Below are 19,862 nucleotides of genomic sequence, written 5' to 3'. Positions count from 1 at the left end.
ATATCTCCAGCTACGGCTCAGTAATCTCGAATGGACGAAGAGGACTGTGTATCTATTATAATCTCGACTTCATGTTTGATCTCGGCATACTAATATATATATATATATATATATATATATATATCACATCCTCGTTGAACCTGTTTCATGACAAAGGATCGCACATGATGATATCTCCATCTACGGCTCTGTAATTCAGTATGGTATAAAAACATTCAGATCTGCATAGGCATATCACAATAGAATAGCCAATGGCCTCGACATACTTGTAAGGATCTCGGTTGGATGAAGATCTCGGACAAATAGACTGTGTTGATATCTCACACAACAATCTATATATATACAGATCTTAGTGAAATCCTTATGACAATACAAACATCTTGTACAACAGTAACATGGAGTACCAGATCTAGGAGGTGTGATGAGGACGCAATGTTGACTGAAGTTTTGGACCAAATACACTCTCGGCATACCTATGACTTGAAGTAGAGAAGAACTCGGACGAGGGTACCATGTTGTCTTCGTATATAAACCTCGGTGGCATACCTGTAGCAGCCCAAACACAATGAACAACAGTGATAGATCTATAACTCTGATAACGAAATAGGTTTCGATGATGGTCAAGAGATCCTTGGCATACCAGTAAAAGGACACAGTCTCAACATAATGAGAATGATAAGGATGAACAGTCTCAGATCATGATGATGAAAGAAGCAGCATAATGGGCACATTAAGTAAGGAGCAGCATACTGATGATCAGGGCAGCATGATGTACGAGCAGCATAAGGATAGCATGATGGTGCTACATAGCAAGGTGCAGCAAATGGACGAGATGTAGCTCTAAGATAGTTGAAGAAGTCACCTTAGAGAATCAGTTGAAGCAATATGTCTTCAAATATCAAAAGTCAAATTGTTGACTTCTATTGTAATTGTACTCTCTGTCTCTCTCTCTCTGCTAAACTTTGAAGATAAAAGAAGATTTGATCAAAGGGTTTCCCCACACATTGTGGGGTTTGTCTAGTCAATTTAACGTCTTAAATTGCTCTACATAAATTATCAATCCGGGTATCGTAAACTGATGAAGTGTGGTGCACCATATGTGCTTAGTTAACCTTTCTCTTACTTCGTTGTTTTATAGTTTATGTTGTTTTTGGGGTTTTGTTCTTGTTGGTTTTCTAAAGTGTTTAATGCAAATGGAAATCCTATTCTAAGGTCTTAAGAATACTTTTAAAGGACAAGTATGGATAAAGATTTCAAGACAAGGCCTATGTCCCTAATGGTAACTTCCAAAACTTAGCACTTCAAAAGAACTTAAAACATGTTATTGATGGAATTAGTATTTAAACAAAAGTGTAAATATACAGCTAGTTCAATCAAAATAAAATGCAATAACCAAACAATGAGCTAGTGACTATGAGACCCAGTATCCTTGTTGCTTCAGCAGAAGGACAAGATGATTCTATCATGTCATTAGTCATTAAAAGGCTATGTGCATCACTAATCTACAATCAACTTGAAAGCAATTTATGTACAGCTAATATACAGAAGCATAACAAAATTAATGTAAAACAACAGTAATCAAAACAACTTGTTATGTACAACTAATATACATGATGAAATAAAACGCAGCATTTAAATGACAACTGTACAGCTAATATACATGAACAGGAAAAAAAAAGTAATGCAAGAGTTAAAGGACAACTGTACAAGGCTTTAGTGAGCAGGGGCCCTCTGCCACTTATGAAATCAAAGCAAAATTGAACACACTTGCATGAATTAAAATTGCATGAATGAAAAATCTAATTTATCAAACTTGAAAGCAATCAAATAACATAATGAAATCAAAGCAAAATTGACAAAATGAAATCTACTCTACTTTACATTCTACAAAGAAATATTTACAAAATGAAATCTACTCTACCTTACATTCTACAAAGCAAAATTGACAAAATGAAATCTACTCTACCTTACATTCTAATATGCTCCATGAAATCTACTTCACATCTCCTTCCATGTTGAGAACATCAAAGCTTTATTCAATTTCTTCAAAAGTACAAAGTACAACAAAGTCCTCCAAAGCTTTCAAAAGCCATCAAGGAAGAACTAAAAACTTAAGAACTATGGACTAAAGACTAACAAATGAAGGAGAGAGATCTCCTATTTATACAAAAAGATTAGAGCCATCTCATTAATGAGAATCCATGAATCTCTCCCTCTACCTCTAGAGTCCTAATCAAAATAGTAACTGATAAGACACATGTCTTCTTAGAGTTACAATACAATTAGGAGATGTGACACATATCCTCATGATCCCATGATTCTTTCCACTCAAATTCTAATTTGGCCTTAAAGTGCCACATAAGGGTCTTCTAGAAGCCTCCTTTCAACCTACACATGTCAACAATCTCAACCCATTTGTTAGGTATAAGCATATGCACATTATTTTCTAATGTTTAACCACAAATTCACTTAAAAGGCTTAGAAATAATAAATATTGGAAAAACATAAAGGTGGCCCAATGATAATGAAAGTGGGATGAATGTGGTGACATAGTAGTGAAATGGAGGTGAAATGGAGGTGATATAATAGACATAATAGTGAAAGTGTAATGGAAATGAATGACATTTTCAAGACTCAACATACCCCCCAACGGAAGCTATTGCATGTCCTCATGCCATATATATTACATTAACTCTTTTGATCCTTGAGCTTTGGCTTAACTTTGCATGATATCATTTGATAACTTCATATTTCTGCAAAGTGTTTCACTTGAATTGCAACATGGTTGGTTCTTGTGTTACAACCATTTTTTTTTTTTTTTGTTGCCTTATATTTTGATCTTCTAACTTTGCATAATGATATTTTGATTATTGTTGCAAAGTATATCTTTATTGGATTTCATGATGGTTGGTTCTTGTGTGACAACCATGATTTTTTTTGTATCCAATTTATCCTTTAAGCACTTTTTTTCAAAAGCCATTGTATGCTCATAATAGTAATGTAATAATTAATATATGTTGGAAGTATGTGAGCTCTTGAATATGATATGGACATGGCAAGATATGAATATGAATGTATTCCCCCCCCCAAACTGATGGTATTGGCAATTTTATGAAATGAGGAAGAGAAATGTTTTTCCAACAATTATCATTCTAGCTTTTATGGAATTCTATGGTCAAAAGTTAGAAAATGTCGTACCTTCACTTACCCTTTGGAATGGATGAGTTGTATATGTGGTGGCTAAAAATTCTGATCATATTCTTCTTCAAGTGGCTGAACAAGAGGAGTCATGGATATAGAGATAAGATGACTTTTATTGCTTCTACTAAAACTTGTTGAATCTGCTCCAAAATGCTGAAAATAATAGTCTTCATGTCTTCAAAACTCATTGGCACAATTCCTACTATGTGAAAAGATGTTCTGATGTCGAACATAATAAGAAATTGTTGGCTTAGTGGCCATTAATGGATGCCACTAGTCAACACGAGAACTCTCACCATTGATGACAATGAGAGTCAAGATGCCCAAACACATCTTGCTAGGTACAAATGAATTTGCTGAAGTCCAGTCACCTAGAAGATCTGACGAACAAGGGACATTAATGTATTCCCATTGTTTGTCAGCATGAGGACTTGCCATTAAGGCATGCAAGCCTCAAGGTGTTTTTACAAAGAACTTAGACTCAAGGGACTATGGACTCAATAATTTTCATTGAAGCAGGGTTTATTTGCGGAATGAAAATGACAAGGAATGGAAAATGAAAATGGAAGATGGCAATGGAGAGTAGAAATGGTAATGGGCAATATGCATGTGAATGAGCCTCTTTCTTTTATTTGTGGGTTATGAATGGGCAAAAAGAGATGGAAAGTGTATGTGAATGAAAATGGAAAATATGGAGGAAAATGAGATGAATGGTTTATTACGAGGTATGGATGTGATGGATGGATATGATAGAGACAATAGTATCTGAAAGTTTTTCAAGTGTTTGGATCTGATTTTGCATCAACATATTTCCTCTTTGTTGCTGACCGTCCTCTTATGAAACAAATTGGTCCCTTAGAGAGACACCATTCTCTTGTAGTCATTTGTCCTTCCTCCTGAAACCTGCAAAAAAACTAATATTTCTTCTGCAATGGAATGTAAGATTATCAAAGGAGAGAGATGATCAATGTCTCTAGTTATGATATTTACACACAAAACTAAGAATTTGTATTAATGAAACAAGTTCTCAAAGGAAAAATCAAAAGAATTTATACCTGCTTTGAAATTGATGCCCAAGTTGAATGTTGTTTCTTTCCAGCAATTTATTTCATTATTTGACATTTCAAACTCTAATGATAGATTTCTCATTGTATAGATCTTGTTGATATCTTTCCAATGGTACTTAAATCATCAAAATCTGATTTTGTATGAAAAATTTAGGTTGATTTGAACAATGAGGTTTTTCTAGCTGCAGAATTGGACTTTAGCTGCGGAATGTGCACAGTTCTGTAGCTAAAAATCTTGAATACAAAGTTAGCCATTCATCTTTCATCATCAGTCCAAAATTAATCAATACCTTCAGAAAAGTGAGTAAATAACTTATTCATTTCATTGATTCAAAAATATTTATTTTTTCTTGACATGCAGCGACTCAGTGTGGCGACTTTGTGAAAACACTCAACTTGACTTCCCTTTGACCAGGGTATTTTTCATCAAATTTGATCGAATGAATAGGACACCATCCATGTACCAACATTCCCCCAGCTACCCATGTGGCTTGTTTTGCTTGATGACACCTGCAACCTAGAGTTTAACAAAACAGCTGCGGAAAGTTGAGCCAGCTGCAGAAAGTTGGGCCAGCTGCGGAAAGTTGAATCAGCTGCGGAAAGTGGCTTGTTTCCGCAGCTAATGAAAACAGAGTGTAGAAAGTACTGTGAAATGGAGTGGCTGTGTGCATGGAAGAGAAAAAAATGTGGAGGAGTGAAGGCTGCAACAAATTGCTGTCCAACCTCAATAGATACTTCATATCCAACAAGATCTTGCAATCATTCCAAAACTTGGGATGACTTTGTCTATTCTATAAATATCTGCACCAAGAATTGCCAACATATGAGTTGATTGAGTGTATGGAAAGAACATTTGATTGACAGCAAAGCCGATGCAATTTCCCACCACTATAGGGACTTTCTTTATATTCTTTCCAAAATTTATAAGGTCAACAATAATCTGTGGTGAAGTTTTCTCTGTTCGAACAATTTCAAGGAGTGGCATCACATGTGCAGGACTGAAAAAAAATGTGCCCCTACTATACGGTCTTGAACATATTTTTTGGCACTAATGGGATTGAGATCAATCGTGGACGTATTAGAGGCTAAGATGCAGTGTGCAGGACAAATATTTTCCACGTCAATAAATATTTCTCGCTTCAATGGAAATTTTCTCTCTTACAACCTCTATCACCATATCAACATTCCTAAATTCTGCATAATCTACAACTCCCGTGCATTTAAATTCTTGAAATCATTTACTATTGTCATCTCCCAATGATGGAACCAACTGAAAAACTTCCCTCTTGCTTGGCGGAGTTTTATGGACACGTCATTGCTGTGAAGAGTCGTATGTAATGGAGTTAGACAGTGTCGTGCTCAATTCAGACTGTTGTTAAACAGGTATTAATGATTTGCAAACGGGTGGCATAAGGGCAGAAGACGTGGTGGCAAAGGGTGGAAGACATGGTAGAGGTAGAGTAGGTGCCAGCACAGAGCCGAATTAAATCACTGTCCGCTCATTTAATTGAAAATTTCGTTTTTTTTCACGCGGCAGTCAAAAATGCGCTCCAAAGAACCGCAAATTTCTCCCAAACCGCCACAAATCTCTTCAAACGATTTCTGGGTTATCTAATTAACCCAGCTGGCGAAAAAACCCATGTTTTAGTTTTTCCAAATTCATCTCTGTTTGGGAAAATCGAGCGTTTTAAATTTGACATTTTTCTGTTGTTTACGCATTTTTCTAAGTTTTACTGTCAAGTGTATTACACAGGTACGATAACAGGGATGAAGCACTGGGAAATGTATTTTGGAATGCACATAATCCTAATCAGTCTAGAGTAGCTAGAAACTTCACTTAGATTTTAGTACAAGTGATTCCAAACTGACCCCAAAACCTATTCAATAACAGCGTTGTCTGTCAGGGGAATCCTCTGCGTATTTATCTTTCTATTCATGTAAATCAGCGCTCTAATATTCTTCAAATTGGGATAGTAATAAATCACATATGTTTCACTCCTTTTGCAACATATTCACAGTTGTTTTGTTCACTTTCAAGAAGATGCCATTGAAGATTTTCCCTTAATGCAGTAGTTGTAAGATCTTCCATGTCTCTGGATATATATCAATAATACCTTGGAAATGAACAATAGCTTGGCTTTTAGAGTCTTTTTTTTCATTCACAATTTTGTTGCAAAAGTCCTGCACCATAAATACCTACAAACTAACTGGATACAAGGAAGGCCACTGATTTTCTCACAAATGTTTGGCAGGCATCTCCATATAGGTATGGTCTCAGTAGGGATGCTCCAGCTGGACTAAGGGATGGAAGGAATGATTGACATAAGAAATAGTAGCTGTAACAACGCTAATGGTACTCCAACAATGGATGGAATATAGATGAGGGTTTAAGATTTCCACTAACATTGACCTACTACCGTTGATTACAAATGTCAGGCAGACAACTAGAGAAGGATTTTGAAGTTTTTTTTTTTTTTTTTTTTAAGGCCACAATGAAAGATAGGATTGAGGATAGCCATAGATTGTTTTTATTTCTTTTTTTCTTCTCTGAAATTGTAAAATTTTATAAAAATAATTAATGATTTTCAATTTCAGGCAGCAAATACTTCAAGAAAAACATGCTAAAAGCAAGACTTTGACTGAGGTCTTAGGCTGATTTTTCATCGATCTGAGCTGAGTGACTAGGATAGGGTCCATGTCAAGACGATTCTGGAGATTCCCATGTGGTCGGTTTCTTCAATGGACGCTTGTAACCTGCTAAACCTTGAAACAACTGTGGAATTATCAGCTAGCTGCGGAATCAGGGAAGTTTCCGCAGCTAAGTTGCAAAACCTTATTAAAACAGGATACAGTGTTTTGAAGACCACTACAAACCATAACAAAACAATTTTGGACAATTTGAACCTATCAAAGAAGTTGAGTTTTATTTTTTCATTTTTTTTTTTTTTTGAATCAATTGAAATGATGAAGTTTATTTTGTCTCCTCTTTATTTTTATTTTTTCTTTTTTTTTACATAACAATTCTTTTTCTGATCCTCCAGATCACACAAATTGCAAGAGGAGATCATACTCAAGAATTATTAATTTTTTTTTATATGTAAGAAATAAGGTCTCATAATTACACTTCCCCGGCAACGACGCCAAAATGTCTAGTGAATTTAACATCTTAAATTTCTCTACATAAATTATCAATCCAGGTGTCATAAACTGATGAAGTGTGGTGCACCATATGTTCTTAGTTAATCTTTCTCTTACTTCGTTGTTTTATAGTTTATGTTGTTTTTGGGGTTTTGTTCTTGTTGGTTTTCTAAAGTGTTTAATGCAAATGGAAATCCTATTCTAAGGTCTTAAGAATACTTTTAAAGGACAAGTATGGATAAAGATTTCAAGACAAGGCCTATGTCCCTAATAGTAACTTCCAAAACTTAGCACTTCAAAAGAACTTAAAACATGTTATTGATGGAATTAGTATTTAGACAAAAGTGTAAATATACAGCTAGTTCAATCAAAATAAAATGCAATAACCAAACAATGAGCTAGTGACTATGAGACCCAGTATCCTTGTTGCTTCAGCAGAAGGACAAGATGATTCTATCATGTCATTAGTCATTAAAAGGCTATGTGCATCACTAATCTACAATCAACTTGAAAGCAATTTATGGACAGCTAATATACAGAAGCATAACAAAATTAATGTAAAACAACAGTAATCAAAACAGCTTGTTATGTAAAGCTAATATACATGATAAAATAAAACACAACATTTAAATGACAACTGTACAGCTAATATACATGAACAAGAAGGAAAAAAAAAAGTAATGCAATAGTTAAAGGACAATTGTACAAGGCTTTAGTGAGCAGGGGCCCTCTGCCACTTATGAAATCAAAGCAAAATTGAACACACTTGCATGAATTAAAATTGCATGAATGAAAAATCTAATCTATCAAACTTGAAAGAAATCAAATAACATAATGAAATCAAAGCAAAATTGACAAAATGAAATCTACTCTACCTTACATTCTACAAAGCAATATTTACAAAATGAAATCTACTCTACCTTACATTCTACAAAGCACAATTGACAAAATGAAATCTACTCTACCTTACGTTCTAATATGCTCCATGACATCTACTTCACATCTCCTTCCATGTTGAGAACATCAAAGCTTTATTCAATTTCTTCAAAAGTACAAAGTACAACAAAGTCCTCCAAAGCTTTCAAAAGCCATCAAGGAAGAACTACAAACTTAAGAACTAGGGACTAAAGACTAACAAATGAAGGAGAGAGATCTCCTATTTATACAAAAAGATGAGAGCCATCTCATTAATGAGAATCCATGAATCTCTCCCTCTACCTCTAGAGTCCTAATCAAAATAGGAACTCATAAGACACATGTCTTCTTAGAGTTACAATACAATTAGGAGATGTGACACATATCCTCATGATCGCATGATTCTTTCCACTCAAATTCGAATTTGGCCTTAGAGTGCCACATAAGGGTCTTCTAGAAGCCTCCTTTCAACCTACACATGTCAACAATCTCAACCCATTTGTTAGGTATAAGCATATGCACATTATTTTCTAATGTTTAACCACAAATTCACTTAAATGGCTTAGAAATAATAAAGATTGGAAAAAAATAAAGGTGGCCCAATGATAATGAAAGTGGGATGAATGTGGTGACATAGTAATGAAATGGAGGTGAAATGGAGGTGATATAATGGACATAATAGTGAAAGTGTAATGGAAATGAATGACATTTTCAAGACTCAACAGGGTTTGTCCCTGGCTCGCGCCATATCTTGTGTCCTCTTGCCTTGGCTTGTCTTCTGCGATTTATATTTATGTTCTATCTACAGTTTATCTTAATGTTGATGTGATTGCTAATTGTGAAAATTTAAATAAATTGCTCTAGCATAGAACATACCAAAACTTAACATGGTATCAGAGCTGAGGTGAAGACAATGCCCAAGCAAGAGTGAAAGAGCAATCATCGAAGACAGTTGGGACAAGACAGAAGGATCAATGGGTTCCTCATAATTCACCTAGGGTGAAGTCAAAGCAGAGAATGTTATTAGAATGGCGCAGCGGAAGATTAGGATGGTCCATCTTAAGATCACTTCATTGGGGAGTTCGGATCTAAGGGTGGAAGGAAAGGTGGATGCCTTGTTGAAATAAGTTTGGCCGTTATGCGAAGGACTGTTCGAACGACCAAGACACATCTCTTGATGAAGATAACAATCATTCTTGGGACATCTTCAATGATCAAAAGAATGAGTGGTAATGCAGGTCATCAAGGAAATGGTCAACTCTTCCTCGAAAGCAAGGAACCCCAAAATCTCTTTTATGTACCTGATTGAACCTGATGTCCATCTCATAAATGGAAGTCAAAGGTTACAAGGTGGCATTTATCGATGGAAAGTTACGTGTTTAAAAATAGATCTTTTAAAGATGTTTTTGAGTTCAGGGTTGTATCAAGTTGCAGGAAGTCCACTAGGGACCATGTCCATTGACTCAGCACTGGAGGTCTGTGAGACAGATGGTGACTAGGATGCCTGAATTCAAAAAGAAGCATAAAGGTACATGTCTGAAATGTACAGAAGGAAAATATTATAAGGGGACCATTCCCCTCATGCAGCAAGTTCACAGGTTTGGAACAACCCGAGGGGTTTGAGAATCATGATCAAGGAATCTCATGTATATAGGTGGAAGAAATCCCTCTATGGCTTGAAGAAAAACACCTCGGGCATAGTATGAGAGGATTGATAGTTGTCTAATGCAGATGAGATTCACTAGGAGTGAAACCGATCCAAACCATTACTCGAAGGTTGTGGATGATAAACCTCTCGTACCAGCACCTATGTCTCACATGTGCAAACCCTCTCATTTATAGGAGACAGAGGGAGTTTGATTCGGAATGTGGGAAGATAAGCTGCAAGCTTGTGACTGCCTTGAGGATCTTAACTTTCAGAAGTTATATGGTAATGATGTCGGACCAGATTTGGGAAATGCCTTTGAGTTTCATAAACTCATTCGCATTGATGTTCTTGGAGAACCTCCGTTCGAACATATGTGTTGTAGTTATCATGGTGAGCTCATATTTGGTTGAGCCTCACTGGATTGGTACCAATAATCTTCTGAGATATCTTCAGGGGCACAATCTCTCATGGATTGAGATACACTGCCAAAAATATGAAACCACATGATTATTCGAATGATGAGTGGGCAGGCAGTGTGGAGGATCACTAGAGCACTTTTCAGCGTTGGTTCTCTTTGGATTCTGCTTCGATGCAGGAAGCAGAAGTCGGTCACTATAAGCACCGCCAAGACCGAATACATGGCTACGAGTATGATCTTGTATGAAGCTGCATGGTTGTGGAATTTCTTAGCTGTTTTCGATTATTGAGGAATCCTGTATTCGACAATTGCTCCAGCGGACAGACATCATGCCTTATCTGGGATATGGATAGTCGATGAGCAAGGAGGCTCCATCGCACTGAGATGATATACAAGTCGCTAAAGCCCCGGGGGAAAGATCAAATTTGTGATTTGCCCGAATGACTTGGAGTCATCAAGAGACCTTTGTAAAAGGGTCCTGCATGTTGCATACATTGAGCTCTGGGAGCTCAGTGGGGCTTACAGAATCTAATGGATCAACATACGACCACAGGGTGACTCACCCTCCCCTAGTGGTGCGCACTGGAACAAGATGATTCGCTCTCTTGTGGGAGAAGATTATTCGCTCTCTTGTGGAACAGGATGATTTGATCTCCTGTGTAGCAGGATTGATGTGTTCTCCTGTGAGGCCTGGATTGATGTGTTCTCCATGGTGTCCTGGATTGATGTGTTCTCCATGGCGATTGTAGGAGGATTGGTGTGTTCTCCTGTGAGGACAGGATTGATTAAGTTCTCATGTCGAGGCATCCTACCCATGCAGTCTGGGACTCATGGGAAGTACCTCTCATCTGATCAATGAGCAGGGAAATGAAGTTAGGGACCATAGTATACCGATGGATGCATCGTTGTATCTACCGTACTCCCTACGCTAGGATGACCTCCATTGATCTGGGATCAATGATACTAGTCTGGGACCAGTGGTAGGAGTTGTACATACTATGACGCTGACTTCGGGTCAGCTGAGACTAGCCTGGGACCAGTGGTACATACTCCGAGACTGACTTCGTGTCAGTGCAACACTGGTCTAGGACCAGTGAAAGTCGTACATACTATGACGCTGACTTTGGGTCGGTTGAGACTGGTTTGGGACCAGTGGTATGCACTCTGAGACTAACTTCGGGTTAGTGGAGAATGATATGACTCATTGTCGATCAATTCTTCTTCTTCATAGTTCAGCAGAGCTACCAGAGCCAGCAGAGCTGAGCAAAGCTACCAGAGCCAGCAGATCTGAGTAGAGCAGAGCTACCAGAGCCAACAGAGCTGAGCTGAGCAGAGCTACCAGAGCCAGCAGAGCTGAGTAGAGTAGAGCTACCAGAGCCAGCAGAGTAGAGCAGAGCCAGTAGAGCTGAGTAGAGCTGGGCAGAACAGTGCAGGGCACTGATCGCAGAGATAGTACAGTCGGACTTATGGATCAATGAACAGAGTTCTCCCTAGTTGAGAGGGAGTGTTAAATTTGCAACTAGGGCCAAACTCCATGTGGGTCGACTTGTTTATGGCAGCTGATATTTTTATTGGATCCCTCTCGTCGAGAGGTGTAGGATTGATCCAAATATCATCCGATTCCGATAAGTATTTATGGAGATATGAATTTATCTTGTTTATGTAATTATTATCAAGGCAACCAGCTCTTATGTAGGCTCTAGAAGCCCAACCGACGTGTCTATTCATCACCCTCATCTTAGTATAAATATAATAGGATTTGATGTCATTTAGACACACTCTTTAGGTGATCTCCTCTCCATGTCTGGGTTTTTGGAGAAGGAAAAAATGCTAAGAGTATTTGCTATGATGCCCTAAGATGATCCAACGTAGTAATGGAAGATACCTAGCCGCTGTAACATGAAGCTTAATATGCTGGTCATTGAAACAACATACACAACAATATATGCACAGGTCAGGAAGATATGTGTACACAGTACGCTATATCATAGATGGTAGCTGCATTGATAACGTGAGAGCCGCAGTCAAGCATGGAAGAGCCGCAGTCAAGTATGGTAGCCGTAGTGATAACGTGAGAGCCACAGTCAAGCATGGAAGAGGCACAATCAAGCATGGTAGTCACAGTGATAACATGAGAGCCACAGTCATAGTTGCAGTCAAGTGATATCCCACATGATGATATCTCCAGCTACGGCTCAGTAATCTTGAATGGACGAAGAGGACTGTGTATCTATTACAGTCTCGACTTCATGTTTGATCTCGGCATACTAATATATATATATATCACATCCTCGTTGAACCTGTTTCATGACAAAGGATCGCACATGATGATATCTCCAGCTACGGCTCAGTAATCTCGAATGGACGAAGAGGACTGTGTATCTATTACAGTCTCGACTTCATATATATATCACATCCTCATTGAACCTGTTTCATGACAAAGGATCGCACATGATGATATCTCCAGCTACGGCTCTGTAATTCAGTATGGTATAACAACATTCAGATCTGTATAAGCATATCACAATAGAATAACCAATGGCCTCGACATACTTGTAAGGATCTCGGTTGGATGAAGATCTCGGACAAATGGACTGTGTTGATATCTCGCACAACAGTCTATATATATACAGATCTTAGTGAAATCCTTATGACAATACAAACATCTTGTACAACAGTAACATGGAGTACCAGATCTAGGAGGTGTGATGAGGATGCAGTGTTGACTGAAGTTCTGGACCAAATACACTCTCGAAATACCTATGACTTGAAGTAGAGAAGAACTCAGACGAGGGTACCATATCGTCTTGGTATATAAACCTCGGTGGCATACCTGTAGCAGCCCAAACACAATGAACAACAGTGATAGATCTATAACTCTGATAACGAAATAGGTTTCAATGATGGTCAAGAGATCCTTGGCATACCAGTAAAAGGACACAGTCTCAACATAATGAGAATGATAAGGATGAACAGTCTCAGATCATGATGATGAAAGAAGCAGCATAATGGGCACATTAAGTAAGGAGCAGCATATTGATGATCAGGGCAGCATGATGTACGAGCAGCATAAGGATAGCATGATGGTGCTACATAACAAGGTGCATCAAATGGACGAGATGTAGCTCTAAGATAGGTGAAGAAGTCACCTTAGAGAATCAGTTGAAGTAATATGTCTTCAAATATCAAAAGTCAAAGTGTTGAATTCTATTGTAATTGTACTCTCTCTCTCTCTCTCTCTGCTGAACTTTGAAGATAAAAGAAGATTTGATCAAAGGGTTTCCCCACACATTGTGGGGTTTGTCCCTGGCTCGCGCCATATCTTGTGTCCTCTTTCCTTGGCTTGTATTCTGCGATTTATATTTATGTTCTATCTGTAGTTTATCTTAATGCTGATGTGAGTGCTAACTGTGAAATTTTAAATAAATTTCTCTAGCATAGAACATACCAAAACTTAACAATGTTCTTCATCTTCACCCTAGTAAAATGCATCAACAATCTGTTAGATTGGTGTATAGGCGAGAAAATCTGCCTTCACAGCTGAAATATTTGATTATGAGTTTCATAAGGGGAGCATATGTGTCTTGTAGGTACCTGAAAGAGAACACCCTACTGATATGCCTCTGAAAACTAGCCTTGATATAAGGCTCATAATGATCTTTGTCCACGAGCTATCCCTTGTTCCACTATTCACCTACATTTAGAATGTCGGTTGCTTGAGCTATAGTCTCAGGTGTCAAAGTGAATGTCACACATGCCAAATTAACCTAGCCATTGTGAAGATGGAGCACAAAAAGTCTCGCAAGTTCATGGTGATATTTGACTCTTTCCACCATCTCACAAAATTGGTAGCAAGATCGATTTTTGAAGCATGCTACAGCAAGAGGCTAAGCCAACAACTCAGTGAGTGTAGCGGGCTCCTCCTAGATATGTTTTCCACTCTTGTGAGGTCTCCTTGGTGCATGAATTTCTTTGGAAGAGTCACTTATTGTTTCCTCATTTCTGTCATAAGATGAATCTGACTCCAAGTTTGCCATTGTTTGATGTTTCTTAGATGCGTATGAAGAGATTTTATATTGACAATAGGTGTTTGCTACTAAATGTTAGGGATTGATGGTGAGGGACACTGAATGAGGGGTTGGGATGCTGCTTGTAGGGTTTTTGGGAAGTGATAGGGTTTAGAGATGCTAATTAGGGTTTGGGAGTAGTGGGATTAGGTATTAGGGTTTTAAGTTTTGGGGATAGGGGGATAAGTGAGTGTAAATAAAAGAGGGAAGCATAAATGAGATGAGTGAAATGTAGTGAGGGGATGTGAAAATGGTAGAGGGGTATAAGACAACCAAAATTGCAACTTTAAACCCTGGGCAGTTTTTCAATACACTGTGCAGCAAAATAGGGTTTCAATTTTCACCAATCTACACACTATGAAAGAGAAGAAAAGCCATTGCCACGGCACTTTGGGATGCTTGAATTACTTGGAAGGAAGAAATTTGCAAGATTTGGAGGTAGATGAGGTGATGTGAGTGAATTTCAAGCTTGAAAGACAGGTGTGTCGCACCCACTAACAGGTGCGTTGCACACCATATTTGAAGGCCTTACTGGTGTCCAAATTGGGTGAAAAATAGCTTTTTGGAAATCTTATTGAGTCTAACTTCCAACGCATCTTCAATATTGCAATTTGGGGTTCATTTTCCCTATCAAAGGTCAAATCTCCCAAGACTTGTCAAAATGTGCAAAATGAGGCTACCTAAAGGCAGAGTGTTGTTAGAATGAACGTTTGAAGGTCTTCCTCAACTCCAAATTGAGCTCATGATAGCTCATTAGAAAGATAATTGTTTCTAGTTATCATTTGACTCATCATGCAAGCCATTTGGCCAACCAAGCTAGGAGAAAGATTGATTTTTCCGAGGTCACTTCAGAGGTGCATCAATTCTCCTGAGGCAACTGTATTTCTGACATTTCTCTAAAACCATGACACCTGTGTAAAAAGTGAAGGAATTTTTTCTTCTTTGGCCTATTTTGGACAAAAAAACTCTCTCATTTTTACCAAATTCATCTTTTCTTGCTCAGAAACATCATTGGAGTAAAACCTATCCCGATGTGTGGAATAGGGGATTTATCGAAATAAAGTGAAATGAAGGGGATAAGGGGCTTCTAATTTCTTGGGAAAAGTTTGGGTAGTATCGAGGGATGTTGGGAAGTAGGGGAAAGTGAAATTTCAAATATTGAGTGAGGGGAAGGGGTCGAAAATGGCAAAACACAAGCCTAGCCTAGAAAATTGTCAAATTGTAGCAAGAAACTAGGGTTTGTGTGAAAATGAGGAATTTGAGGGCTATCAGTGATGGGAAGTGTTTAATAAGGTACATTAAGGATAGGGGAAGGTGTATGAACATCAGGATGCAAGTTTTGTTGATGATTTGACCATCCAAGAGAAATTACCTTAAAAACCCTAGGAGAGGGAAATGAACCTTACCTAGGCACAACTGAAGCATGAACAATGTGTAAAATGACCCATCGGAACCTGACATGATGATGAAAACCCTCTGAATGATGATACACTCAACTGAGTGGTGACATGGACTGCCATTTGGACAACTTTGAAAGGAGTAAAAGAAAACCCTAAACCTAATACCTAGTGACCAAATTTTATTTGAAGACTCAATGAAATGACAAAATTTGACCTTGACACCTTAAAATCACTTTGTAAGAGCATGTTTAATCACTGGAGGAAGGTTGCAAAGATTGACACTAACAATACCTTGGATGTTATCCCAATGAATTGGTATATATAAATAGAGCTCTGCCATGGGACATGTGAATGGGACATCCCGCGCAAAGGATTCATGATGACATTTAGTTTTGAGGACGGGTTTGACAATATCGATGAAGCACTACAAGAGGTGAAAGAAGCCATCTTCATAATACTGCAGGATCCTTTAGACCTGATGTAGCCTGAATGGGATACTCAGCTGAGTCACACGCTAGAGTGTTATAATGTAACTGTTAAAGAGGAGGATGAAGATCTACGGAAGATTAACATTCCAAAGACAGAAGGCCACTGTGAGGTTCAAGGACCATAGGTTGAGAACCCTGATATAACTGCGTCAGTGAAAACTAAACAAGTGAACATTGGTACAAAGGTAGAACCCAAAATCCCAAAGATTGGACACTATTGGGATGACGTGATGGTGGATAAGGTCACTGAATTTCTCCGCGAATACTAGGACTTATTCCCTACCAAGTTTACAGATTTGAAAGGAATAATCAGATATCTAGGAGTGATGAATATCACATTAGAACCCGATGTGAAGCCAGTTAAGCATAGGTCGTACCACCTAGATCTGAAGTACAAGGAGAAGGTCTACTTAGAACTAGACAAAATTCTAGCAACAGTCATCATTCAGCCTGTGGAAGAGTTTGATTGGGTAAGCCTAATGGTGGTGGAAGATAAGAATCAAAAGGATGAGATAAGGATATGTGTAGATCTTAGGAAGCTAAATGACGCTTGTATGCATGATCCTTTCCCAACTCCATTCACTGATGAAGTGTTGGACAATGTAGGTGGCCAAGAAGCATACTCCTTCACTAACGGGTTCTCTGGGCACCACCAAATCAAAATCGTGCCAATGGATAGGAGCAAGACAACCTTCGCGATAGAGTGGGGTTATTTTCAATACATTGCAATGCCATTTGGATTGAAGAATGCACATGTTATCTTTTCACGCGTGGTTATCGCGACATTCAAGGAATTTATTCATAAGTTCCTAGAAGTTTATTTTGATGACTGGACTGTATTTGGGCTGGTTAAGCACCATGTAGCGAGCTTGTACTTGATGTTGGATACTTGCTGAATATAACAGAATGTGTTCAACCTCAAGAAGTGTTTGTTTTTATTTCCTTTTGGGAACCTCATGGGGCATGTGGTTTGTAGGCAAGGGCTAATGGTAGACCCCACGAAGATCGCGATGATTCTGAACTTGGAAGCGCCGAGAAGTGTGAAATAGTTGCGCGCTACTTTGGGACATACGGGATATTATAGAAAGTTTATGAAACGCTATGCCTAGATCACCACGCCAATGGAAATTTTTTTGAAGAAGGATGTCTCGTTCTACTAGAACAATGAACGTAAGAAAAGCCTGGATATATTGAAAGAAAAGATGGTTACAACGTTGATTCTAGTATTCTCAAACTGCAATAAAGAGTTTCATGTACATTTTGACGCATCATGTATAACGTTGAGGGCAGTACGAACACAGGATGGCGGAGAAGGCTTGGACCAACCTATGGAATTCGCAAGTGCAGGGGACTACCTATGGTGTATCCGCTCAAGAAGTATCAACATTAATTGCTAGGAGGTCACTTTAAGATGTATATGGATCACTTCGCACTAAAGTACCTGGTTAATAAGGCTGTGTTGGGGGGCGTGGATCTGTAGATGGCTTTTATTGTTCCAAGAATATGATTTTGAATTTGTTGTGAATCCTAGACAATTGAACGCGGGACCAGACCACTTATCATGCATTGAAACAGGGGAGGAACCCACTAATTTAGAGGAAGTATTACCTTACACATAGCTTTTTGTTGTGTGTGTCACAGATGGACATTTTATAATACACTTCCTAACAACTGGAACTATGCTGGAAGGATAATTTGTCCAGTAAAAGAAGGAATTAGTGGTGCGCGTGGTAGATTTCTCTGTCATTGTTGGGCATCTATATAATATGGGGACTGATGAGATACTGCGAAGGTATGTACCTGAGTTTGAACGAAGCAATATCCTTGTGGAAGCTCATGGTGGCGTCGCAGGAGGACATTATGCAGGGAGAGCAACCGCGCAAAAGATTATACGCACAATTTTATGGTGGCTAACCCTTCATCAGGATTCAAAAGAATATTGCAAGGCATGTGATGTATGTCAAAGAACAGGCAGGACATCACGGAGGGATGAAATTCCTTTGAATCCACAAAGGACATTGCAACCCTTCGAAAAGTGGGCAATAGATTTTATAGGACCCATTCATTGTTAAGGAAAGACAGGCGCGAGGTACATTATCACTGCGACGGAGTACTTGACTCGTTGGGTAGAAGCACAATCGGAGAAGGATTGCATGGGCAGGACGGCCACGAAGTTTCTATTTGAACATGTACTGACGCTATTTGGATGTCCAAAGATCTTGATGAGCGATTGAGGTACACACTTCCTAAATGAGACGATCAGCGCACTAACGGAGGAATTTCAGGTGTATCACCAAAAGAGCACACCTTATCACCCATATGCTAATGGGACAGTGGAGGTGTTCAACAAAGTACTAGGAATCACGTTGACTAAGGTTTGTAACACTTATTGAAGTGATTTGGACCTATGCATACCTACAATGCTATGGGCTTATCGAACAACATGAAAAAAGCTAACGGGATAGACACCCTTTAGGCCCATATACGGGGTTGAAGCGGTGATGCATATGGAATACATCATGCCTAGTCTGCACATAGTAGCACTCACAGGTATGACAGATCGTGGAGCCATGGAAGAGAGGCTCACGTAGTTGGATGAGCTTGAAGAAGTGATATTTTTGGCTCGATTTCACCAGCAAGTCCAAAAACAACATGAAAATGCGTGGCATGATCGACACATCAAGCTGCGCACATTCAAGGTAGATGATTTGGTTTTGTTGTATGATAGTATGTTTGATAAACTCTCTGGAAAGCTTAGGATGCACTGGTTAGGGCCCTATGTTATTAAGGAGATTACCGACGATGGGGCAGTCCAGTGGATTAAGTTGAATGGAGATCCCTTCCCAGGAAAGGTGAATGGTAGTCATTTGAAGCCATACACAGGTGGCCCGACTATCTGACTAGCCGATAGAAACACTATCTTAGCATTCCAAGTACCTGAAAGGAGGTGCAGGACTATAAAATACACTACCTAGTTTGGAGAGTTTCACAATGTCAGGACAGCACGAAGGAGCGAAGTGTCACAGGGTCTGCGACAACGTGAAGACAGTTGTGCTAGCACGCAGGTCTGTTGGAAAGTGACTGTTAAAGTCACTATTCACGATTTGATGGTTGGTTTGAGGCTAAATGGAGTGGGCGGTAGGCATTTAAGGTAATATTTATGGGTTAGATTCTTGAAATTTTTCTGCCAATATAGCATTAATGGGATGAATGTGGGTGGAACAGTCGAATTTGAATTCAAAAGGCCCTATAAATTACAAGTGGCTGTCCGGCGAAAAACACTTGCCATTTTGAAAATTTAGTTGTTACGCTATCAGGTGTGTATGGACCTTTCTAACTTTGCGGCTTTGAAAGCAAGTTCAGTATTTGAAACATTGCCAAAGGGGATGCAGGACCTCCTGACTAGAATGATGTCCACACCTGAGAAAGCCGCAGAGGAAATTACGGTAGTAGAAGCCCCAGAGAGCGCCAAAATAATAGTTGAGGTCCCTAAATCACCCAGAACACCAAGACCTAAGAA

Source organism: Pinus tabuliformis, chromosome 1_1 (genome assembly GCF_031772625.1).
Source record: "Pinus tabuliformis cultivar Carrire ecotype Pingquan chromosome 1_1, CPIR1, whole genome shotgun sequence".
In the NCBI taxonomy this organism is placed as follows: Eukaryota; Viridiplantae; Streptophyta; class Pinopsida; order Pinales; family Pinaceae; genus Pinus; species Pinus tabuliformis.
This window is presented reverse-complemented; position numbering follows the sequence as displayed.